We start from the raw sequence: 25,584 nt of genomic DNA on the forward strand, positions 1-25,584 counted from the left end.
CCAACTTTGTACAATAGCTGTCTGGATTGATAGAGTAATTTGTCGAAGTCTACCGAGTCTTATAGCGCTGTTTTGAACGTCGATGGCATTAATACGTAAAGCATTGAGTAAATAAATCATAGACGATTTTCTGATCAGCTTGTCCGAAGCTCGTATCACCCTCGAGTTCAGAAACTACGTAGCAAATTCACACTGTTTTTAAGCTATAATTAAAACGGTTCATTACATCCTTCCGGGTACATCCAATTTCATAAACTCAGGAGAGGCACAATAGCGGAAACTATTTTCTTTCGTATTATGATACCTCGTTTCTTGCCTAACTGCTACTTGGCAGCCAAGCAACAACACAATGTTTGGCCGGCAGTCCGGCACGCTCAAACAATTATAGTTCGACATCCAGTACAGAGATAACTGCTGTTGGCATTGCAGTTTATATCTTTGTTGTAGCTTTGCACGACTTTGGCTTTCACCGCAGACGAAGTTGACAGCGCAGTGTGGTAGGACGTAGGACTGAGACAAGGGATTTTGACTTGCGTTGTGAGAGCCAGGTTTCGTCCTGTTGTGGAACTAGACAGACAGTTGTGAGTATTATGTTGAGATCAATACCTTTCAGCTAGTAACGTGGAGTATTATAAGTAATGCACTGAATCACCTTCAGCATATTTACCAGCGTCACGTACGCCGGTTTACCATTGCAATGTGTATTGTGTTCGATCGCTTACCGAGGAATTTTCGTGACCTGTGTGGTATGCAGTTGCTTACAATGTGTAAATCGAACCTTACACGTAACATTTCCTGCTGATATTACGAGAATATGATTAAGACAGTATTTTCCTCGAGTTTATCGTGCAGAAATGTCTGTCCGTTCATATCGCATTGTTTCACTCAAGGAGTAATTCATTCGTGACCGTATATGGTGACTTCGCATCTCGTTTGTTGCTGAATTGCTCTGTAATAATTATTTATCCACTTCCTAACGCTGAATGTGATCATTAGTCCTTTAACAGTTGCGTCACGTTGCTTTGGTTGCACCGTTAGAGTCAAGAGGTATGGTCTATACGAGTCATTGGCTTCAGACAGTTACTTAATGTTAATATATTCATAGTTTTGTTGTTAGTTGGCGAAGTCAACGAATGTGATACTAACAACCTGTCTGTGGTGACAGACTGGTCTGTTGCTTTGACCGTTTAGAAAAATCCGTAACATCACGATATAGTAGCCATATTGTTTGCGGCGAATGTTGCAGGTTTCCAATGATCAATGATGGATAGATTGCATTCTGTTCACAGCATGGAGGTGAGAATAGGAGGAGACGACGCTATGGACCCCAGCTGAAATACGGTTTGAAGACAGGTGGGCGTGGCGTGCCGCCATGACAGACCGAAACACTGACAATGTGTTACAGCAACCGGCTGTATTTACAGTTCACCAGTACGTTGTAAACGTAATTGATGTTCACAGGTTTATTATTTCAAAGTTATTAGTTTCAAATAAATTGCCAGAGAAAGCAAAATCTCGCGTCTTGTGTTGAACAATCGTGGAAAAGAGGTGTAGCCCATGACGTAAATACCCAAATTCAGCCATTAGCCGAGAATAAGAGCACTTGGTTACTTTATTAACATTTTTCGCGTTGACAGTCCCATAAAGTGACGAAAGGAAGGAAAAAACTGATTACCACATTTTCGCTGTTGGAGTAAAACTGCCGCATAAGGCATGACATTGTAATGTATTACTTTTATTGCCAGTTCTCTAAGCAACAAGTTTCCCAGACAGTATCAACATATACCAGTAGATGCCTCCGCAGAATTGTATCGTTGTAAAAAGACATATTTCAAGCGAACGTCGTCATCATGGAGCTGCGTGAAAACGAAGCTGCAGGACGAAGTGAGCCCTACGGGTGAAGTGTCTGTACGAAAACGCCTTCTGTTTTGAAGATTAAGTCTCTAGATACTTCTCTGCTCTGCCACTTACACCTGGATATTTAGGTCTCTTTTGAAAGTATTTTGTGACTAACCCAATCAGCGGCTTTTGTTAACTCAAATATTCCAAACATATTTTTGTTGGACATCAAAACATTGACAGCAAATCCAAATATTGCATTTTCTGTTGATAACCCCTCCTGAAAGCCAAACACCTGAAGAACAGAGCCAGTCCAGTAGTGCTGAAGTCATGCTCAATGTCATAAAAGGGGATGAACTAGCTCATGAAACTTGCGATACATAGTTTAGATTTGAAAATTATGTACTTAAGTTATCCACAAAGCTGTAATAAACTGACAGCAGTTCTATCACAGTTATCTGAAGAGGTGAACAAATGATTTGCCTTATTTGTTGCATTTAAAAGAACTGAAGCAGCAGATACCAACAGTCTGTTAAATTAACATGTGACTGATGGGTCTTAGCCATCAATCTTTGTTTCATTATGGACAGCTTCATTCCATCATGCCATTTGGAATGGAACTATGGTGGAAGCCCAAGAAATATGAATTAGGTATGTTACACACACAAAAAACAGTAATCCTTACCATGACCAGGGAGAATAGCCTAACAAGATGAAGTCCCAGTTTTAAACTGCTAAACATATTGAAAGTAGGAAATTTGAGTAGGTTACTGTGCATAAAGTTTGTTTCACCAGGATAAAATTTAACTAAAAGAAATGAGGTACTTTCACATAACTATGAGGTAAACAACACAAGCCGCCATGAGAATTTTTTAATATGTGGGGATGCATCCATACAATTGCCTTACAAATTTTGTCACCAACAGAAAACACTAAGAAATGTCAGTAGACTACCGGCCAAATACTAAATGAAAATCCATTACGTGCTGTAAGGAAACATTGGCAAAGCAATCTGTGTGTGTAATATATGTATGGCAAGAACCAAGTAGAAGTGATAAACATTGTTAAACAAAATACAATTATAGAGCCTGAAAGTGTAGGCTTACTTATATGAAATAGTTGTAATGTTATATAGGCCTACAAGGTGGCACAGTTTTAAAAATAAAATTCGTTAATGAAACGATTCTTTGCAGAATCTTTGTGTTGATATATATGGGTATACATGTGAAGAAATTATTATTGTCAGTAATTATTTCTTTGAAACTTTTATTTTGTGGATAATATTATTATTTAATTTACAGTATCAGAATACTGTAATAAAATATCACTGCATTTGTACGCCCAAGTTGTATTTTTAATTCTTTACACTGGAAAGACATTTAACAGTAAGACAAAAGATAAAAATGATTTACGAGTAGTGTGACATTTTCATTTTGTTCTTTGCCACTGAATAAAGTGACGTATTTGCACTTAAGATTGCTACTAGGTATATAAACATTTCAGCAAAAATAAAGTTGAGGCTAAATTGTATATGTACCCCCCACCCCCTATGAACCATAGATCTTGCCGTTGGTGGGGAGGCTTGAGTGCCTCAGCAATACAGATAGCTATACTGTTGGTGCAATTGCAATGGATAGGTGTCTGTTGAGAGGCCAGACAAACTTCCAGTTCCTGAAGAGGGGCAGCAGCCTCTTCAGTAGATGCAGGGCCAAGTATGGATGGTTGATTTCAACTGGCCTTGTAACACAACCAAAACAGCATTGCTCTGCTGGTACTGTGAATGGCTGAAAGCAAGAGGAACGTACAGCCTTCATTTTTCCCGAATACATGCAGCTTCACTGAACTGTTAAATGATAGTATCCTTTTGGGTAAAATATTCCAGAGGTAAAATAGTCCCCCATTTGGATCTCCAGGTGGGGACCACTTAGGAGGGCATTTTTATCAGAAGGAAAAAAACTTGCGTTTCACAGATGGAAGTGTGGAATGTGAGATCCCTTAATCGTGCGGGTAGTTCAGAACACTTGCAAAGGGAAATGGATAGGTTAAAGTTACATATAGTGGGAATTAGTGAAGTTTGGTGGCAGAAGGAACAGAGCTCCTAGTCTGGTGAGTGTAGGGTTATAAATACAAAAATCAAATAGGGGTAATGTTGCAGTGGTGAAGACGGATAAGCTACTTCGAACAGCATAGTGAATGCATTATTGTAGCTAAGACACACGAAGCCCACGCTAATCACAGTAGTAAAAATTTATATGCCAACTGTCTCTGCAGATGATAAGAGATTGAAGAAATGTATGATGAGATAAAAGAAATAATTCAGATAGTTAAGGGAGATGAAAATTTAGTAGTCACGGGGGACTGGTTTTTTATAGTAAAAAAAGGAAGAGAAGTAGTAGGTGAATATGGACTGGGGGTAAGGAATGAAAGAGGAAGCTGTGTGGTAGAATTTTGTAGAGAGCATAACTTAATCATAGCTAGCACTTGGTTTAAGAATCATGAAATAAGGCTGTATATGTGGAAAAGACCTAGAGACTACTGAAGCTCAGATTGGTTATATGATGGTAAGATAGATGCCAGAACCAAGTTTTAAATTGTAAGACATTTCCAGGGGCAGCTGTGGAATCTGGTCACAATTTATTGGTTATGAACTGTACATTAAAACTGAAGAAACAGCAAAAAGGTAAGAATTTAAGGGGATGGGACCTGGATAAACTGAAAGAACTAGAGGTTGTAGAGTTTCATAGGGAGCGTTAGGGAACAATTGACAAGAACAGAGGAAAGGAATACAGCAGATGAATAGGTAGCTCTGAGAGCTTAAATAGTGAAGGCAACAGAGGCTCAAACAGGTAAAAAGACAAGGGCTAGTAGAAATCCTTTGGTAACAAAGATATTGAAATTAACTAATGAAAGGAGAAAATATAAAAAATGCAGTAAATGAAGCAGGCTAAAAGGAATACAAATGTCTCAGAAATCATTGACAGGAAGTGCAAAATGGCTAAACAGGAATGGCTAGAGGACAAATGTAAGGATATATAAACATATATCACTAAGGGGAAGATTGATGCTGTATACAGGAAAACTATATACCTTTGGAGAAGAGAACCACCTGTTTGAATATCAAGAGCTTGGAAAACCAATCCTAAGCAAAGAAGGGAAAGCAGAAAGGTGGAAGGAGTGTATGAGGTGTGACTGGAAAGTTTTAAGTATGGGTTTGTAATTGTACAATAGTGGTACTTACATGCTACTGTGATACATCTCATTCAAAATAGTCCCCTTCTGACTAAACACACAGACTCAAATGGTGTTCCCACTTTTGGAAACATTCGTGAATTTTTTTTTTTTTCCTGAAGTGTTTTAAGGATGCTCTCCATATTTGCGTGGATGTCTTCAGTAGAGTCAAATTGCTTCACTTTCAGTGAAAATTTCAGTTTAGGAAACAGGTAGAAGTCCACAGGGACCAAATCAGGGGAATATGGTGGTTGTGGAAGTGCAGGAATTTTGAATTCGGTCAAAAATTAAACAATGGAGAAGGTACATTGAGCTGAAGTATTGTTATGGTGTAGCACCCAACTCCTGTCTTTCCACAATGCAGGCCTTTTCTTCTGCACCTTTTCGTGCTTACGCCCAAGGACACATTTGTAGTATTCTTGGTTAATTGTGTCTCCTCCATGGGTAAATTCATCTTGCACAATACTGGTAGAATTGAAGAAAATCACCAACATTGTCCTCACCTTCGACTGACTTTGCCATGCTTTTTTAGGTCATGGCGAACCCAGTCTTTCACTGTGAGGACCGCACTTTGGTTCCGGGATCTTATCGATATACCCACGATTCATCACCTGTAATTACCCTATTTAACAAATCTGGGTCATTTTTAGTCTGATTAATCAGTTCTTGGCACACTTCAAGTTGGTATCGTCTCTGGTGACTTCACAACACTTCTGTAATGAATTTTGTGGACACTCAATGCGTGTTCAGATCTTCAGTTAAAATTGTCTGAACTGCATAGAAACTTAAGTTCATTAGCCAGCTCCCTTATTGTAATTCTATTATCAGAGAGCACGGTCACGAACTTTCACAACATTTTCATTTGTTTTTGAAGTGGAAGGACGGCCGGACCGTGGTTCATACTATTTGTGCCATTTTTTAAATCTGTTGACCCAGACAAAAATATTTGACTTGACTCATACAATTATCTCCAAAAGCTGTTTTTAATAGTTTGTAAGCCTCAGAAGCTGATTTCCCAGTTTTAAAACAAAATTTCACACAAACTCGTTGCTTTGTTTTTATGTCCATTTTCATGCAGACAGAATCTGGCAACAAGCTGTAACAGACCTGCACTCAACCAGCTGACACAACAAACTGAATAAAGAAAACACAGTTTCCTGTTAGAGGGTGTTCTTGGACTCACTCCCCACCCTCAGTGTACCTGCCCGTGAAACCAGTAAGCAGTGGTGGATCCATTCTTAAAACTTTCCAATCACACCTCATGTAGGGGGTCTGTACAAGAGCAATGTACGTGAGTGTAATGTTACGGAATTCAAAGAGGACATAGATGAAGATGAAATGGGAGATAAGATACTGCGTGAAGAATTTGACAGAGCACTGAAAGACCTAAGTCGAAACAAGGCCCTGGGACTAGACAACATTTTGTTAGAACTACTGATAGCCTTTGGAGAGCCAGCCATGACAGAACTCTCCCATCATGTGAGCAAGATGTATGAGACAGGCAAAATAACCTCAGACTTCACGAAGAATATAATTTCAATTCCAAAGGAAGCAGGTGCTGACAGGTGTGAGAATTATTGAACTGTAAGTTGAATAAGTCACAGTTGCAGAATACTAACACGATTTCTATACAGACGAATGGAAAAACTGGTAGAAGCTGACGTCAGGGAAGATCAGTTTGGATTCCATGGAAATGTAGGAAGATGCGAGCCAATACTGACCCTACGACTTACTGTAGAAGAGAGGTTAAGGGGAGACAAAGCTGCATTTTCGTAGCATTTGTAGACGTCCAGAAAGTGTTTGACAAAGTTGACTTGGAATACTCTTTCAAATTCTGAAGGTGGCAGGGGTAAAATACAGGGTGCAAAAGACTATTTGTTATTTATACAGAAACGAGATTGCAGTTATGAGTCAAAGGACCCAAGAGGGAAGGAGTGATTGGGAAGGGAGTGAGACAGGGTTGTAGCCTATCCCCGATGTTATTCAGTCTGTATATTGAGCAAGCAGTAAAGGAAACAAAAGAAAAATTCAGAGTAGGAATTAAAATCCAGGGAGAAGAAATAAAAGCCTTGAGGTTTGCTGACAACATTGTAATTGTGAGACAGTGAAGGACTTGGAAGAGCAGTTGAACGGAATGGATAGTGTCTTGAAAAGAGGGTATGTCATTAAAAACAGAGGATAATGGAATGTAGTCAAATTAAATCAGGTGATACTGAGGAATTAGATTAGGAAATGGAACTTATAGTAGTAGATGAGTTTTGCTATTTGAGAAGCAAAACCACTAATGATGGTCAAAGTAGAGGATATAAAATATAGACTGGTGATGGCAAGGAAAGTATTTTGGGGAAGAGGAATTCAACATAGAGTATAGATTTAAGTGTCGGGGAAGTCTCTTCTGTGAAAGTATTTGTGTGGAGTGTAGCCATGTATGGAAGTGAAACATGGATGATATAGACATGAAGAGAATAGAAACTTTTGAAATGTGATGCTACAGAAAAATGCTGGCGATTAAATGGTTAGTACTGAATAGAATTTGGGAGAAGAGAAATTTGTGGTATAACTTCAGTAGGAGGAGGGATCAGTTGATAGGACACATTCTGAGGCATCAAGGGATCACCAGTTTAGTATTGGAGGGCAGTGTGGAGGGTAAAAATTGTAGAGGGAGACCAAGAGATGGGTACACTATGCAGTTTCAGAAGTATGTGGGTTGCAGTAGGTACTGGGAGATGAAGAGGCTTGCACAGGATAGAGTAGCATGGAGAGCTGCATCAAACCAGTCTCAGGACTGAAGACAACACCACCGACATCCACCAGGAGTTTTAATTTGTCAAGTCTGATCTGTTCCAATGGGGTCGTCTTTAAGTGAAAGTAAGAACTATTAATTGCAATGCAAAATACTTGTCATGATTGTTCACACTTAACACTAAGACAAAAGCGAAGTTCAGAATTTGAGCTATGTACTATTTCCCTGTATGAAGTCTTCATTTTTTTTAAATTGTGAATTTAAATCACAAATGGAAAAGTGTTTCAACATTCTTTATAACAAATTTGAATGCTTTATACACTATACCACCCTAGTGGCCTATGCACATGATGCACAAAAAGTTGAGGTTTGTAAGTAAACCCATAAAGTTGTAGCTATCTGATAATAGGGAAATTGATGCCTGACTTAATGACCAGGTGCTCATGCATGAGGCTTCAAACTTGGAATGTATCAAACCTTGTTAGTTAACAGTTCTGTTCAGTGGTTTTACTGTTAAGACATATAGGTATTCATGTAGCAAATATGATTAAATTGTGAGGTCAGCTTAGGAGCTACCAAAATATTAAGAGTTTACACAGATTGACACAATTGTATTGTGGCAATTTAAATATTATTATATGCTGTACCAGAATAGGGAAAAATGTAGAAATATAAGTTACTGCCCATTAAAAAGAACAAGTTTTGTATATCTTGTCCAGATTTTATTCTCATGTAATATATCAATTATTAACCTGGGTGTATGGTTTTGTCATGTCAGATGGAATCTTTTGGGTGTTGCTTAAGAGGTTTCTCAATGGCATTTTTAAATTCCCTAAAGTGCACCTTTAGAATGCTTTTTCCGTATGCGTGTGCACGCTATATACTCCACAATATGGATTGTGACTTTAGACAGAAAAATTCCAGCAGCAGAGTAGTCATAGTAAAGTGTCACTGCATGATTTTCCTTCCTTACTAATTGCCACCATTCAGAAGTAAGATTGGTCTGATCTTCATGAGAATTACTGTGAATAAGGATTGGAATTTCCTATAAAAGTACACAATTTTTTTCTGATTCACAGATCTCAGTATGAACTAGTAGCTGCTTGTAAGCTGCAACAAACTGGCATGCACTCAGATTATTGCTCCAGCCACCATGACTACTGAATGCACTAAAAGGAATCTCTGAATGGTCTGAGAGAACTTGCACACAGGGAGGAATTTTAATGAAGGATTAGTAGTTTTTCACACTAGTTTCCTATACGTGTGTAGAACACAATACAATTGTCGAAGTAGAGTGTGATTGTGAAGTTATCTGGACATGTTTAACAGGGCTAGGGGAAATAGTTAATACTGGGGTGTTATTACCGGCCACCAGGTTCTACCGTGACAGTTCGACTATTTCAAAGGGAGTCTACATTCTGTATCGCAGAAGTACCCGGATCATGCTATATTATTCGGAGGCGACTTCAACCTACCTATTATAGACTGGGCTGTCTATGGATTCATTACAGGTGGTACAGACAAGCAGTCGTGTGAATTACTTTTGAACACATTATCCAAAAACTGTCTTGAGCAGCTAAATTGACAGCCAACACGTAATGGAAATATTTTAAATCTGGTAGCCACGAACAGTCCAGACCTCATCGACGGTGTCAATGTTGAGACAGGGATTAGTGATCATGATGTTGTCATTACGACTATGGTTACGAAATTTAAAAAGTCGGTCAAGAAGGCTAGGAGAGTATTCCTACTAGAAAGAGCACACAAGCAGGTGTTAGCATCCCACTTAGTAAATGAATAGACTTCATTTACTTCCGGTACGATGGACATGGAAGAATTATGGGCAAATTTTAAATAAATTGTAAATCACGCATTGGACAAGTATGTGCCGAAAAAGTGGGTTACGGACAGAAAAGACCCACCGTGGTTTAACAGCGCAATTCGGAGAATGCTCAGGAAGCAAAGGCAGTTGCACTCGCGGTACAAGAAAGATCGGGAGAATGAGGACAGGCAAAAGTTAATAGAGATTCGTGCTGCTGTAAAAAGTGATGTGCGAAGCATTCAACCACTACCACAGTCATACCTTAGCAAAAGATCTTGCTGGAAACCTAAGGAAATTCTGGTCTTACATAAAATCGGTAAGTGGGTCGAAGGCTTCCATCCAGTCACTCACTGATCAGTCTGGTCTGGCAATGGAAGACGGCAAAACAAAAGCTGAAATTCTAAATTTCGCATTTGAGAAATCTTTCACGCAGGAGAATCGTACAAACATACCGCCGTTTGAGTCTCGTACAGATTCCCGTATGGAGGACATAGTGATAGACATCCCTGGGGTTGTGAAGCAGCTGAATGGGTTGAAAATAAATAAATCGCCAGGTCCTGATGGGATTCCAATTCGGTTTTACAGAGAGTACTCTACTGCATTGGCTCCTTACTTAGCTTGCATTTATCGTGAATCTCTTGCCCAATGTAAAGTCCTGAGCGACTGGAAAAAAGCGAAGGTGACGCCTGTCTATAAGAAGAAAGGATCCTGAAAATTACAGACTAATATCCTTATTGGTTTGTTGCAGGATTCTCAAACATATTCTCAGTTCGAATGTAATGAATTTCCTTGAGACAGAAGTTGCTGTCCATGCATCAGTATGGCTTTAGAAAGCATCGCTCCTGCGAAACACAACTCGCCCTTTTTTCACATGATATCTTGCGAACCATGGCTGAAGGGTATCAGACAGATGCCATATTCCTTGACTTCCAGAAAGCGTTTGACTCGGTGCCCCACTGCAGACTGCTAACTAAGGTACGAGCATATGGGTTTGGTTCCCCAATATGCGAGTGGCTCGAAGACTACTCAAGTAATAGAACCCAGTACGTTGTCCTCGATGGTGAGTGTTCATCGGAGGTGAGGGTATCATTTGGAGTGCCCCAGGGAAGTGTGTTAGGTCCGCTGTTTTCTATCTACATAAATGATCTTTTAGGATAGGGTGGATAGCAATGTGCGGCTGTTTGCTGATGATGCTGTGGTGTACGGGAAGGTGCGTTGTTGAGTGACTGTAGGATACAAGATGACTTGGACAGGATTTGTGATTGGTGTAAAGAATGGCAGCTAACTCTAAATATAGATAAATGTAAATTAATGCAGATGAATAGGAAAAAATATCCTGTAATGTTTGAATACTCCATTAGTAGTGTGGCGCTTGACACAGTCACGTCGATTAAATATTTGGGCGTAACATTGCAGAGCGATATGAAGTGGGAAAAGCATGTAATGACAGTTGTGGGGAAGGCAGATGGTAGTCTTCGGTTCATTGGTAGAATTTTGGGAAGATGTGGTTCATCTGTAAAGGAGACCGCTTATAGAACGCTGGTGCGACCTATTCTTGAGTACTGCTAGAGCGTTTGGGATCCCTATCAGGTCGGATTGAGGGAGTACATAGAAGCAATTCAGAGGCGTGCTGCTTGATTTGTTACTGGTAGGTTTGATCATCACGCGAGTGTTACGGAAATGCTTTAGGAACTCGGGTGGGAGTCTCTAGAGGAAAGGAGTTCTTTTCATGAATTGCTACTGAGGAAATTTAGAGAACCAGCATTTGAGGCTGACTGCAGTACAATTTTACTGCCGCCAACTTAAATTTCGTGGAAAGACCACAAAGATAAGAGATTAGGGCTTGTACAGAGGCATATAGGCAGTCATTTTTCCCTTGTTCTGTTTGGGAATGGAACAGGGAGAGAAGATGCTAGTTGTGGTACGAGGTACTCTCCGCCACGCACCGTATGGTGGATTGTGGAGTATGTATGTAGATGCAGATTAGGTAAATCATTGATAGCTACAATGAAGAAGGGCCCAAGGATAGGCCCCTGTGATACACCTGTGCTGATTCCATTGCAGATACAGAAAAGAAATCCAACAAATCCAGTCCTTCAGTTAGACAACTCTCATTCCTTTGTTTTTTGTGCAACTGTTAGTGTATGTACCTCTGTACATTTAGCAAAATCCCTCAACAGCTAAGTAGTTAGCCTTATTTAATGCCTGATTATAGTCTTTTTGTGAAAGTTTTCTCGAATTTAGGACACCATAACAGTAGAAAATACGCATAAATCTTAGTGTTGCACATGCCTCTTAGAAACCTAGAATTTTCATATCATACCAATACTGTACTGCATCTGCCACAGAGTTGCGAAGTAACTGTGTTGTTAATTTCACCTTAATCTTACTTATCAAGAAATGGTGATGGGGCAGTAATTTTGTTGCCCACGTGGAGTCTTCTTTTAACCTGTAATTTATGTAAAGTTTCCAAGAAATGCCAACAAATGAGGCCGCTTTGCTCATCCTAAAATGTTTTGTTCCTAAAGAGTTTCACATCAGTTTCAACATACGTGGTGGGTGTAGGAGAAACGACACTTCATGACTATTCCCTTCAACCAAAAAAGTAGTTGCCAGTTTCATAAGAAAGGTCATCTCTTAGGCATCTAGCCATTGATAAATTTGTGACTAAACAGTCACGAATGAGACAGTTAAAATACAACATGAATTAGCAAGACTGAGGCATTGCTTAACTAATTCGGCTTTTTAATTGCTATTTATACTGCCAGTGAAATAGTATCATACTAAGAGCTTCCAAGAAGCATTTATGGCAACAAGCATGAGTACGAATGCCTCTTTGACATCTGGCAGGTTATCCATATGTGGAAGACCCCTTGTTGATGTAACTATAATAGCACACACTATAAAATTGTATGTGTTGGCTTATGACAGTTTCATACACTAATAAGCTAGGGATTTTGATGCTTTGTTCCAGGACAGCAAGCATTTTGCTTTGTTAAATGCCTTAGGTGTGCTCCACCTGTACACAGGTACAACTTTTATAATGTTGTGGAGTGTGGCAGATATGTATTAAAGCAGTGTGTAATCTTAGTGTGTGCCCTAAGAGAATAAAAATGCAGTATCAGAGCAAAGTAGCACAATTCTGGACTGTATGACCCAGGTACGGCCTTCCCATTAGCCTTGGCAGTTTGCCGCTGCAGAAAGTCACTCTGCATCCTCAGTATAATTTCAAGAATACTTAGTCTGCTGTCATCCACAAAAAGCTTCCCCTTCAGTTCCTTAAGGGTGATATTCAAAGAAGTTACATTCTGCTTCAGTAGTCGCTTACACTATTGCAGGGCTTTAATTTTTTGTTGGTATTCATTTTTAGTTAAGAGCTGATTTGTGTTCCTCTAGAGTTCAGTAGTTTCTGAGGATGTCTCATTTGGGTTTGATGCTCCTGCAGTGTTGTGAGGAACAAGAGCAGAAACTTCATCCTGAACTCTGCTGGTGGAAGCCAAAACTGAAGATGGATAGGTACGCCTCTCCCTTCATACTAGTGATTATCTTCTCTTTCTAAAGAAAAGAAACAGTAGGAAAAACAAATCAAAAACATGTTCTATAACATGTTAGTCTAGTAAGTACTTCAGTTCTTAGTGCTTTCCAGAAACTTACTTTCCAGTAATTAAATTTGTTTATAAAATACTCATTACTTGATTAAAACACACGTTCATTGAACAGTTTAGGCTCACCCTTGTGTGGAGCTGTGATTAATACACACTTCGTGGAAAGGCCTACTCTTACGTCCTCCGTGACTATTATCTTGTTTAACTAGCATGGTGTATCACCTTGAGTGCTGGCACTTACCATACTGTTAATGTTAACAGGTCCAGTAGTAGTTAATGTTAGAGAATTGTGTGTCATGTTATATTTAATTGTGCAGTAGTGGTAAATGATATAGTAATTATTTCATCATAGTGCATAACTTTAGCGAGAAGATAGTCAAAGCTGTTTCATCAGTGATGATTTTTAGAGATCATTAATAAATAGTGCGTAAAACAAGAAATGTGCATTTGCCATGATTCAACTCAGATACACAGTTGTATTTTAGGCAGTTGTAAAATCAATTTCCATGCATTCACTAAAAAATTATACCAGCCATGCTTCTGATCAATATATGTAGACATATTATCTTAACAGTGAATCTGACTTACTTCTGAAAAAAATCATTTTTTTTTTTTTTTTTTTTTTTTTTTTTTTTTTTTTTGCCAAAGGCAGCTACTCGTCAAAGTTTTAAATGAAAGTTTTTCTACAGGCAGCTTGTAGAGCCAAATATTCTATTGAAAACATAACATATGGCGTAGGAACAATTCAATGTTCCAGCAGCTCTTGTCTTACAATCCACATACAGTATGAAATCATCTCTGGGTAAATATTATTATTTCTTTACTTTCTCAGACGTTAAGTCTGGTTAAAAATGGAAAGTGACACGGACCTTGATCAAGCGTCACTTCCTTTTAACTGTACAGTATGTGTTATATTGCATTTAGGAACTTTCGGGTAATTGAACATGTATCAATAATTACAGATTTCTGTAGTTGTATATATAAGTTTGGATGTAGCTGTATTGCATTGATGTACTGGTGGATATTGTGTGGTATGACTCCTGTAGTTGTAATTATTATTATTATTATTATTATTATTATTATTATTATTATTATTATTATTATTAGTGTTGTGGCTGAAGAATATAAGCTGAAAACTAAGTTAACTGTCTCCCCACCCCCCACCCTTTCCATAGCCACAAAAATACATCTTGAATGAAATTTATGTACTGGCGCACGTAAAGCTGTGAGGACAGGTCGTGCCGTGCTTCGGTAGCTCAGTTGCTAGAGCGAATGGCCGCTGAAGGCAAAGGTCCAGAGTTTGTCTCGGTCCGGCACGTAGTTTTAATCTGCCAGGAAGTTTTGAAAATACATCTTGCTTGTGCTACCTACAAGCACATTTCAGTAAAATAACATCACTGTTAAATATTATCCTGCAAATACCACTATTATGCAAATAGTTTAGAACTGTAAAACTACACAGTGTACTACTTTTATTTTAGGCATCTGAAATTACTGTTAGATTTTAAAATGAACATGGTAACTTATATAAGAAAATAAGTACTGAGAAAGTAAATCATAGAAAACTTCCTGATTACCTGTGGTATATATTTTTACACAGAAACATGAACTTGGAGGCAGTGAATTAACATACTTTCGCAGATGTTGTGAGCTAGCAGGAAAAGTTGATGGCACAGCATTTTCCCCAAGATGAACTGGTGAAAGCAACAGTCTGCTGACATCCTCTTCTCGGAAATGCTGCAGATGTATTGTACTCAGTTTAGATGGTTAACAGTTCTGTCTCCTCATGGTGTTCTATCAGTGTATTCAGAGCTTCATTGTTCCGAAATCTGAAATCATAAAAGAGAAAAATCGTCTGCTGTACATGTAAAGTATGGCACGTATTTGTTCTCAATAAAAGTGGCAAAAAACACACTGCGAATCAACTTACACATGAAGCATTCTTCCTTTTGATTTTTCCTCTCCATCGGAATAATTAATACACCCAAACCTGTGCACATCACCATTATATCTCAAAAACCTTCCAAAAACTAGACAGTCCTATGCACATGAGCTCAGAGCAGCAGTATTCTGGTCAGAGCAAGATGGTGACCCTCTGAAATTCTTGGCTTCACAGTTGTGATGTCAGGACCTCTGTTTATTTTATACCTCCATAGTAGAAAATATTTTGTGGAAATATGACGTAATTTTGGTGTCACATGCTTTATCAAAGATGAAAAGAGCTCTATCAACTTTCGTGAGTGTTCATTCCACAACACTAGGCAAACATGATGCAAACCCCCACCCCCTCCCCCCGCTCGTGTCCAGGGGTTAGAATAGGCCTGAGGTATTCCTCCCTGTCACAAGAGGCAACTAAAAGGAGTCCCTCACATTTCAGCCTTTATGTGATGATCCCCTGTAGGGATTGACCTCCACCTCTCAATTTTCCCGAAGAGTCAGCCAATTGGGGAAGGGGGCTTTACATGGTGCACAGTGTACATCATGCACTGAGACCTCTCACCTGTGGATAAGCGTTTCTGCTGATTCTCCAGCTTTTGGGAGAGGTCACCATCCTGGGTGTGTTTTCCTCCATCCTCTGTGCAGTACAGCTTTCTGTGCTGTTGTCGATAATGGACTTCTTAGCTCGTTTGTGCCTGATGTCCAGCACGGTAGCTAGGTGGTTGTGGTGGGGCCGCCATGTACGCTGTTGGTTGTAGCCCCCTGACCACACAGGGATCGCTCTACTGATGCTTGTCGTTAACTCCCCACATATGCCGAGGAGTAGATGCCTGTCACCCTGGGGGATCAGGAGTCCTGGCAATGGTCATCCTGCGAGGTTGTCTTTTCTGCGGCTGGGTGGTCCCCATAGGGAGGGCACCTGGTCGGAGTGGCTGGCATCAGGACAGATGACATGTCGTGAAGCATAGTACGTCATCTCTTGCTGGTGGTCAAACACCAGCAGTCTCTAAGTGATCAAGATCTAACCTCAATGCTAAGAAATATGACCCCAAATTGTTCCCCTCCCCCTCCTGAGCCACACCATGGGAGGAATGCCAGGCTAAGGGTGCAGCAAAGCTTACTCACCCCAGTACTTTGTATGTACGAGAGTTGATGGGAATCTTTCTTGTCAATGAAACTTCAGATTTTTGTGGAGCACTTAGAGGACCATCTTGGGGAGGTGGAGGGCTTATCCAAAATTAGGGCTTGTCCAAAATGCGGTCAGGGTCGTCCTTGATCAAAACAGCATCCTCTGCCCAGTCACAGGCACTACTCGCCTGTGACAAGCTGGGGATGTTTCTGTTTCCATCATGCCCCATAAGAGCTCAAATATGGTCCAGGGTATCATATTTCTCGGGGACCTTCTTTGGCAGTCTGATGATGATCTGTGCGTCAATTTAGAGCAGCGAGTTGTACATTTCATCCGGCGTGTCCACTTGGGTCCGAGGGATAATCAGGTTGCCACCAGTGCCTTCATCTTGGCCATCGAGGGTGATACATTGCCTGAGAAGGTCTAGGTGATGGTCTACCGCTGTGATGTAAAGCCCTACATCACTCCCCTGATGCGGGGCTTGAAGTGCTCTACGTTCGGCCATATGTCTTCCCGCTGTACTTAAAGCGTCACATGCAGAGATTGCGGATGTCCATCACATCCCAATACTCCAATACATCAACTGCGAAGAGCACCATTTGCCTGCCAGACTGCAGGATTCTTCAGAAAGAAAGGAAAATCATGGAGTAAAAGACACTGGACTGATCGACCTACACTGAGGCTAAGAGAAAATTTGAATGCCTGTATCCTGTGCATATGGCAGTCTCATGCCACTGCTAAAACAGTTCTGGCACCATCAGCTCTGCCAACCCAAGTCACCTCTCAGAGCCGGAAGACTACACCTGCCCCCTTGATGGTGGGGGCATTTCCCTCCCTGTTGCTTCTGCACCACCTACTTTGGGAGCAACACCCCCCAATTCATTGGGGACGTCCGTCCCCATTCCTAGGCTGGAAAACAGTAAGTCTTCTTCGGCTTTTCGCACTAGGAAGGGGTCCCTTGGGTCACTCCCTTCCCAGGTTCCTGCTAGTGGGAAAGATGACACCCACCAGTGGCTGAAGATCACAAAAGCAGCTGGTCTTGCGGCTTCACGCTCATCCTCAGTCCTGGAGACTGAGCCAGTAAAGTCCTCCCAGCCAGGGAAAGCCAAGGAGCAGCGAGAGAAATCCAAAAAGAAGACTCTTAAGACCAAGGAAATTGTGGTGGCACCCACGCCACCGCTACCTACAAGCTCTGCGTCTGAAGTTGGGGTGGAGATTTTGGTATTTGCTGAGAACCCAGATCTTGCCAGACCCTCATGTGCAATGTGTATAGACTGCTCAGGCAATAACTTGGTGGCAGCAGGTGACTGAGGCATAAACTGCCACATTAAATGTTTCATGCCTTCCCAGTCTCATGTCATCTTCCAGTGGAATGGCGACGGTTTTTTCCACCGCATGGCTGAGCTACGGCAACTGTTAAGCTTTACACCTACTCTTTGCAATGCCCTCCATGAAACCTGGTTCCGGGCAATGCGGACCCTTACCCTCCACGGCTATAAGGGATGTTACAGGAACCGTAGCGACTATAATAGTGTCAGGTGGAGTTTGCGTTCATGTCCTAAACTCAGTTTGTTGTGAATGTGCCCCTTCAAACCCCTTTGAAGATGTGCCTGTCAGAATGACGACATTGCAGGAAATAACTGACTGCAGTGTATATCTTCCTCCAGATGGCGCAGTACCCCTGAATGTATTAGCTGCACTGATTGATCAACTCCCTAAATCTTTCCTACTTCTGGGAGATTTTAATGCCCATAACCCCTTGTGGGGTAGTACCATGCTTACTGGCAGAGGCAGAAATGTCAAAACTTTACTATCATAGTTCGACCTCTGTGTCCTAAACACATTTCAGTGTGGCTCATGGTAGTTACTTGGCCATTGATTTATCAATTTGCAGCCCAGGACTTCTCCCATCTATCCACTGGAGAGCGCATGATGACCTGTGTGGTAGTGACCACTTCCTCATCTTCTTGTCACTGGCCCAGCGTCAGGCCCACATATGCCTGCCCAGATGGGCTTTAAAGAGGGTGGACTGGGAAACTTTCACCTCTGCTGTCACTGTTGAATCTCCCCCACACAGTAACATCGATGTGATGGATGAGCAGGTGACTAGAACTGTTTCTGTGTCAGAAAATGTGATCCCTCGCTCTTTAGGGTGCCCGAGGTGTAAGGCAATCTCTTGGTGGTCGCCGGAAGTCGCTGAAGCAATTAAGGAGTGGCGGCGAGCTCTACAGTGGCGTAAGTGGCACCCTTCCCTGGAGCACCTCATAGCCTTTAAATGGTTCTGTGCTCGTGTTCACTACCTTACCAAACGACGAAGCAGGAGTGTTATGAGAGATACTTCTCGAACATTGGGTGCCATACGTCACCTTCCCAAGTCTCAGCAAACATCAAATGTCTTTTCGGGTACCAGGCCCCAACAGGTGTCCCTGGTGTTACCATAAATGGCGTGTTATCTACCGACACAAACACGATTGCCGAGGACTTTGCTTGAGCCTCTGCGTTGGAGAATTACCCCCCCCCCCCCAGTCTTTCGCACACTCAAATAGTGGCTGGAGGGGAATGTCCTTTTATTCACTACGCGCTGCAGTGAATTGTATAACACCCCATTTACAGAGTGGGAGCTCCTCAGTGCCCTTGAACATTGCCCCGACACAGCTCCTGGGCCTGATCGGATCCACAGCCAGATGATTAAACATCTCTCATCTGTCTACAAGCGACATCTCCTTGGCATCTTCAACTGGATCTGGTGCGATGGCATCTTTCCATCCCAGTGGCGGGAAAGCACCATCATTCTGGTGCTCAAACTCGGTAAAAAACCCCTTGATGTGGATAGCTATCGGCCCATCAGCCTCACCAACGTTCTTTGTAAACTTCTGGAACGTATGGTATGTCAGCAGTTGGTTTGGGTCAGGTCCTGGAGTCACATGGCCTGCTGGCTCCATGTCAGGGCAGCTTCTGCCAGGGTCACTCTACCACTGATAATCTTGGGTCCATTGAGTCTACCAATCGAACGTCTTTTCAAGACGGCAACACCTGGTTGCCGCCTTTCTTGACATACGACACGGCCTGGCGACAAATTTCGTTGCCACATTGCATGAGTTGGGTCTGCAGGGCGTGCTCCCAATTTCTCCAAAACTTCGTTTCACTCTGTACTTTCCGTGTCAGTCGGTGCCTCCCATAGTTCCATCCATAGCCAGGAGAATGGAGTTCTGCAGGGCTCTGTATTAAGTGTCTCTATATTTTTAGTTGCCATTAACGGTCTAGCAGCAGCTGTCGGCCCTACATCTCACCTTCTCTGTTTGCAGACGACTTCTGCATTTCATACTGCTGCTCCTTTACTGGTGTTGCTGAGCAGCACCTACAGGGAGCCATCCACAAGGCGCAGTCATGGGCTCTAGCCGATGGCTTCCAGTTTTCAGCCGCAAAGTCGCGTATCATGCACTTCTGGTGCATCATACTGTTAACCTGGAACCAGCACTTTACCTTAATGACAGTCCACTCACTGTAGTGGAGACACACAGATTTCTGGGACTGGTTTTCGATGCTCAATTGACTTGGCTCCCTCATCTTCGTAAGCTTAAGCAGAAGTGCTGGCAGCACCTCAATGCCCTCCATTGCCTGAGCAACACCAATTGGGGTGCAGATCGCTGTACACTGCTGGAACTCTACAGAGCCCTTGTCCAATCCCGAATTGACTGTGGGAGTGTGGTTTATGGTTCGGCAGCACCTTCAGCATTGCCTTTACTCGACCCTGTGTACCACTACAGGGTTCAACTAGCAACAGGAGCTTTTAGGAAGAGTCTGGTGACCAGCGTACTGGTGGAGGCTGGTGTCCCTCCATTGCAGACAGACGTGCACTACTGCTCGCCAGTTACACAGTAAACGTTTGTATTTCCCCTGAGCATCCGAATTACCGTATCTGTTTCCCACCCCCGGCAGTCCATCTCCCGTATCGGTGGCCCAGGTCGGGGCTAATGACTGCGGTTCACGTGTGGTCCCTTCTCTCTGAACTGGAGTCCTTCCCTTTAGTACTTCTACTTGTGGATCCATGGTGTACGTCTCGGCTGCAGCTTCGTCTGGAGCTAAGGACTCCATTAACCCTGTGGCTCTTCGCTGTCACTTCCTTGACGTGTTCCAGACCTCTGAAGTGGTTTACAGATGGCTGATGGTCATGTTGGCTTTGCATATGTGCACGGCAACCCTATTGAACAGCATTCCTTACTTGATGGCTCTAGTGTATTCATTGCAGAGCAGTGTGGCCATTTCTTGTGCACTTCAGTATCTCTGTTCATGCTCTGGGGAGTCTTTTCTTTTACGTACTGACTCCTTGTGCAGCCTGAAAACTACCGACCGGTGCTACCCTCGTCATCCTTTGGTAGTGTCCACCAACGAGTCCATTTAAGCCCTGGAACGGTCCAGTCGTTCAGTGGTGTTCATCTGGACCCCTGGTCACATCGGAATCCCAGGAAATGAACTTGCTGACAGGCTGGCCAAACAGGCGACACGGAAACCATTTCTGGAGATGGGTATCCCAACAAGTGACCTAGGTTCGTTACTATGCCGCAAGATTTTTCAGCTTCGGGAGACAGAATGGCAAAATTTCAGTACGCACAACAAACTGCGAGCCATTAAGGGGACCACAAATGTGTGGAAGTCCTCGATGAGGGTGTCTCGCAGGGACTCTGGCTTTCTGCAGGCTCCACATTGACTGTATGGGCAGCCCACGGCTACCTCCTGTGCTGTGAAGACCCACCTAAGTGTCGGTGCAGTGCCCAGTTCACATTGACCCATATTCTTCTGCTATGTCCTTCTTTGGCCCTGTGACTTCATCTTCGGTTGCCGAACTTATCATTGATTTTAGCAGACAACACCTCATTGGCTGATTTGGTTTTACATTTCATCCGTGAGGGTGGGTTTTATCATTTGATCTGAGTTTCAGCGCATGTCCTTTGGTCTTCCGTGTCCTCCACCCTGGTGCTTTTAGGTTGAAGGTTTTAATGTGTTGCAGGGTGGCTGGCTTTTTCCTTGTTATTTTCGTGGTTGGCCATCCACTATAATCTGCTTTGTCGTTCTACTCTCCTCTGTTTCTTGCATCTCTCTGCTGTTTTCTTGTCCTCTTTCATTCCTTTTAGTGTTTGTTGCCTCTCCTTCGTTCTTGTGGTCTTCCCTCTCTTTGCATTTTGTGTTATATGTCTCGTCCGTTTTATTCTCACATGTGTGGCATTGTTTTATTAGGAACAAGGGACCGATGACTTCGTAGCTGGGTCCCTTTCCCCCCTCTTGTAAACCAACCAAACAATCTCTCAACACTTGTCCCTAAGGTGTTGTCTTACTTTTTGCACAGCCATTGCTGCCTTCCCCTGTTTTGGGCTCACTGATGCCGTGTTCTCCCATCACCTCTGAGACTCATTTGGCCCTCATCCTGCTCACCAGGGAGCCTTCCACCTCCATTTGCCATGGATCCTTCAGCACCTCTCCCTTTACCATGGAGCCTCTCATATGGCCCTTCCCTTACACCCCCCCCCCCCTTGCCAACAGTTACGGTGTGCCCACCCAAACCCTCCGTTCCGCTAGTATTTTTAATGAAAGTTTGTTGCCATCACCTTTTGCACTGGCACAGGAGGCATACACAGTGAGTACTTTACTGTGCAATTGTGACCCCCATCATCTTTCTTCTACACTCTGCCATGGATTTGACATTTACACTTTTCTATTTCTCAGTCAATTTGGATATATTACAGAAGCCTTAGAATGATTCATCAGTGAACTTTGTACATGAGGAGCCTCTCAGAGCTGATAATAGTCTTTGGATCCACAAGTTTTGGCTTTATAGTGGTATGCAGTCCTTTTCCTTTTTTGATGTAATCATTAGATACTGATTTTAAGGTAATTATTTCTTTAATTACCCTGTTTTACGGAAGTAACACATTTCAGCTATTAACTGAACTTCATAGTTACCAATTTTTTCAAACTTCTAAACATTTTCTTGTGCTATATTTCCCTTAGCCAGATCCGTGATGGCCTGTTAAACTCAGTTTACGTCCTTCTAAATTGTCATCAACACAACTAATACACATGCTGATTCTGTGTCTGCATTGCCATCAAACCAATATTGTCATTGCCTTGTGTGTAACATGTGAAGCAATGTGGTAAAGAGGATTGCAAATTTTGACTCACTAAACTTCTGTTGCGCTGGTTGATGAACAATGTTTTTCATACATTTGCTCCTCATCAAACTATCTATCAAAATTGTTACTTACTGTGTGCTAATACATGTATGGGGTGATTATCAGGATTTTACAAAGTGCTCTACCCTGATCATTTCCTTTAATTGTTGCTAAGAAGTAAGGCACTACCCCAGTTCTTTGTAGTCATTTTTTGCAGCATCAAATACATGTAGAAAAAATAGTGCTTACTAGTTTTGACAACAGTTCCAGGTAAAAACCAAAGTTAGCACAAATACAGTCGTTCAGGACCAGAGATCCTTGTTCCACCAAAAGATTATATGGTTTTGAGGAAATAAGACACCTGAAAATTTTATTCACACAGTTTACATTAAAGATGGTTTCTTCTTGAAAATGTGGTTTTATAATTACTTGCATCTTGATAGGCTATGCAACCAGATGCAAATAAATGTACAGTGATCATTCATAGTAGTATGCACTGCAAGAATATTTTCCCAGTGTATTCCAGAGTGAGCTTCAGTATCCTAGACAGGTTCTTTTCAAAGTCCCATAAGTCATGTTGGTGCTTGAGCATCTTAATTTTCTGGTCATATCATAATCTTGCCACTATTTCTTCACTGAGAGGTAGACCACCATATCAAGGCTTCATTTTAATTTACTTGGTTTTCAGAGCCTTTTGGAAGATGCCTATTGTCGATCTCCAACTAAGTACTGTTACAGGTTCACTAGTATAACAGGAATGTTGTGCACTGTTATCTTCTTGATATAGAATCACAATCGTGTACTTTGTACTTGCCACCTGAAAAGTATCTGAAGTTTCTGTGAACTAACCTATAAATGTAATTAGTTTCTCCCCTTTACAGCTTACATAGCTCTGACATATTTTCTGTCATCTGATCTTGAAAAACTGCTGAAATTCAAAAAATTGAAAAACTTTGGTTAAAACAAGGGAGCAGTAATGCTGATACAAATTAATTAATAATTTATTAGTATAACTTGTAATGTGTATAGGTCTTTATAGAACTTAGCACTTTTTCTTTCTTTCATTGGAATTTTGATATGTTATTAATGTATAATTCTTTGAAGTCATTTTGTCTTTTCCAGAATATTTGTAAAGTCTCTTGAAGAGGGTCAGATTATAACACCCTACCAATCAGGTGAAAAGTTCTTTGCAGTTGACACAGAAGTAAGTATATAATTGAACAGTCCACTTGCTTTAGTCGACAATCTGTTCCTAAAATGCTCTTTCTTTTTCTGTGAGTGTTGCAGCTTTCCCAATTTACTGATGACTGTTGCCACATAATCTTTGGAATCACTCAAATAGAACTATAGATGTTATGATGGACCATCAAAGTAACCAGTGAAGTTGATAATATGGTTTTCCTGGTGGTAGAATTAAAAATGAGTTGAGAGACAACTGGTGAATTGCAGTGCTACCAGGCAATCGGTATCATCTGTACTATGAAAAAGGTATTGCTGACTTGGAAAGAAATGGAACTTGAATTATTCAGAAAAGTGTGGCCATCAATAAAGGCACATGTACTGACACAGTGTTCAAAACAAAATAGAATGAGAAAAAATGAATACATATGTAGATGTAGAAGCAAAACCTGGGCAATGAAGTTAAAAGTGTATTGATTTCTTATGGGTGGCCACAGCCTTAATAAATTAAATGAAGACATTTCCACCAGTCTATTTGGTTAAAATAAGTATTTTAGTGTGGCAGTTTCAAGCTTCAGCTCATTTACAATAGCTCATCAGAACAAACAGCCTTATAGTTAGATTCTAGTCCAACACGGACATAAGTTTAGGGAAGAGCAATAAGAGGGGTGCTACAAATAAACCTAACATTGTCTGCAATCAATAAGTTTACAGTAATTATTTACAGATGAGTAGGTGGGTCGTGGGGCTTCTGTGAAAAAGGTATCCACATAATCTGATTGCTTTTATGTTCTCCCTCCAATTTCATCCAGTGCATTTACAGGGGACGCAAAGACAACAGGGTTTGTACTGGTGCCGTCATCTTGGTCTTTGAGGATAATACATTGCCTGAAAAGGTCAGTGTGGTAGTTTATTGCTGTGACATTAAACTATACGTCCCTCCTCCTATGCAGTGCTTTAAGTGCTGGAAATTCGGCCACATGTCTTCCCACTGAACTTAAAACGCCATGTCAAAACTGCGGACGTCCACTGCATTCAGATACTCCCTGTGCACCTCCTCCCACTTGTATCATCTGCAGAGAGCAGTACTCCCCCTGCTCACCAGACTACACAGTACTCCAAAAGGAGTGGAAAATTGTGGAGTAAGAGACCCTAGACTGGTTGACTTACCAGGGGGCTAAATGTAAATTTGAAATATGCTACTAACAGTGGGCCCTCTGGGCCTCCAGAATACATCTGCTCCCTTGGTGGTTGGGGGAGAGTCTCCTACCAGTGCTCCCAAAGTACCTACTTCGGGAGCAAGGCCCCCAAATGCAGCGGACCTTGGTGCCCTCCCGCCAGCTGGAAACAGCCTCCTACGCCTCCTCTCATGTCGAAGGAGTCCCTTGGGACCCTCTCTCCTAAGATCTCCACTAATGCCACAGCGGACACTTACCAGTGGCTAAAGGAGCCAAAAGCTGCTGGACGAAGAGCTCAGTCTTTCTCCATGCCTAAAGCTACTTCAGAGACGTCCTCCCAGCAAGCCCCTAAAGAGAAGCAAGATGGCAAGCAAAGTAGTCTGCTAAGATAAAGGCTCTCTGGTGGCCCCAACACCACCATTCCCTACCAGTCCTGTACCTGCTGATGAGGTGCAGATATTGGCTGCTCCTGAGGACCTGGATGTCATAGATGTCTCATTCACAATAGGAATGTATACAAATACTCAGTCAGTGGCAGCTGGTTACCCTAAGGCATAACCAGCCTCCTTGCATGGTTCATGCCTTCCCAGCTTCATGATAACACCACCGTCCAGTGGAATTGCTGCAGTTTTTTCCACCACCTGGCTGAGCTATGGCAACTGTTGAGCTTTACACCTGCTTTCTGCATTGCCCTCCAGGAAACCTGGTTCCCGGCAACATGGAGCCCTGCCTGAATAGGCTGTACAGGATATTACA

General features: G+C 41.9%; 2 protein-coding genes across 4 annotated transcripts in view; both read left to right on the forward strand.

The window, feature by feature from the left end:
- The first annotated feature begins 458 nt into the window (after positions 1 to 458).
- The window catches only part of LOC126248548 (dnaJ homolog subfamily C member 21), a 250,530-nt gene continuing 225,404 nt past the window's right edge, over positions 459 to 25,584 (forward strand). The window contains exons 1-3 of one of the 3 annotated variants that reach the window (XM_049949620.1): positions 482 to 581; positions 1,290 to 1,353; positions 23,594 to 23,675. The gene's annotated coding sequence lies outside the window, so the exon portion shown is untranslated. Of the gene's footprint in view, positions 582 to 1,289; positions 1,354 to 13,099; positions 13,149 to 23,593; positions 23,676 to 25,584 lie in introns of those variants that run through there. The other 2 variants (XM_049949614.1, XM_049949621.1) reach the window with 2 other exon arrangements.
- Positions 23,764 to 25,584, forward strand: part of LOC126248549 (methyltransferase-like 26) — a 70,461-nt gene continuing 68,640 nt past the window's right edge. Inside the window, exon 1 of the mRNA XM_049949623.1 lies at positions 23,764 to 23,959. The gene's annotated coding sequence lies outside the window, so the exon portion shown is untranslated. The remainder of the gene's footprint in view (positions 23,960 to 25,584) is intronic.

Source organism: Schistocerca nitens, chromosome 3 (genome assembly GCF_023898315.1).
Source record: "Schistocerca nitens isolate TAMUIC-IGC-003100 chromosome 3, iqSchNite1.1, whole genome shotgun sequence".
Taxonomy (NCBI): Eukaryota; Metazoa; Arthropoda; class Insecta; order Orthoptera; family Acrididae; genus Schistocerca; species Schistocerca nitens.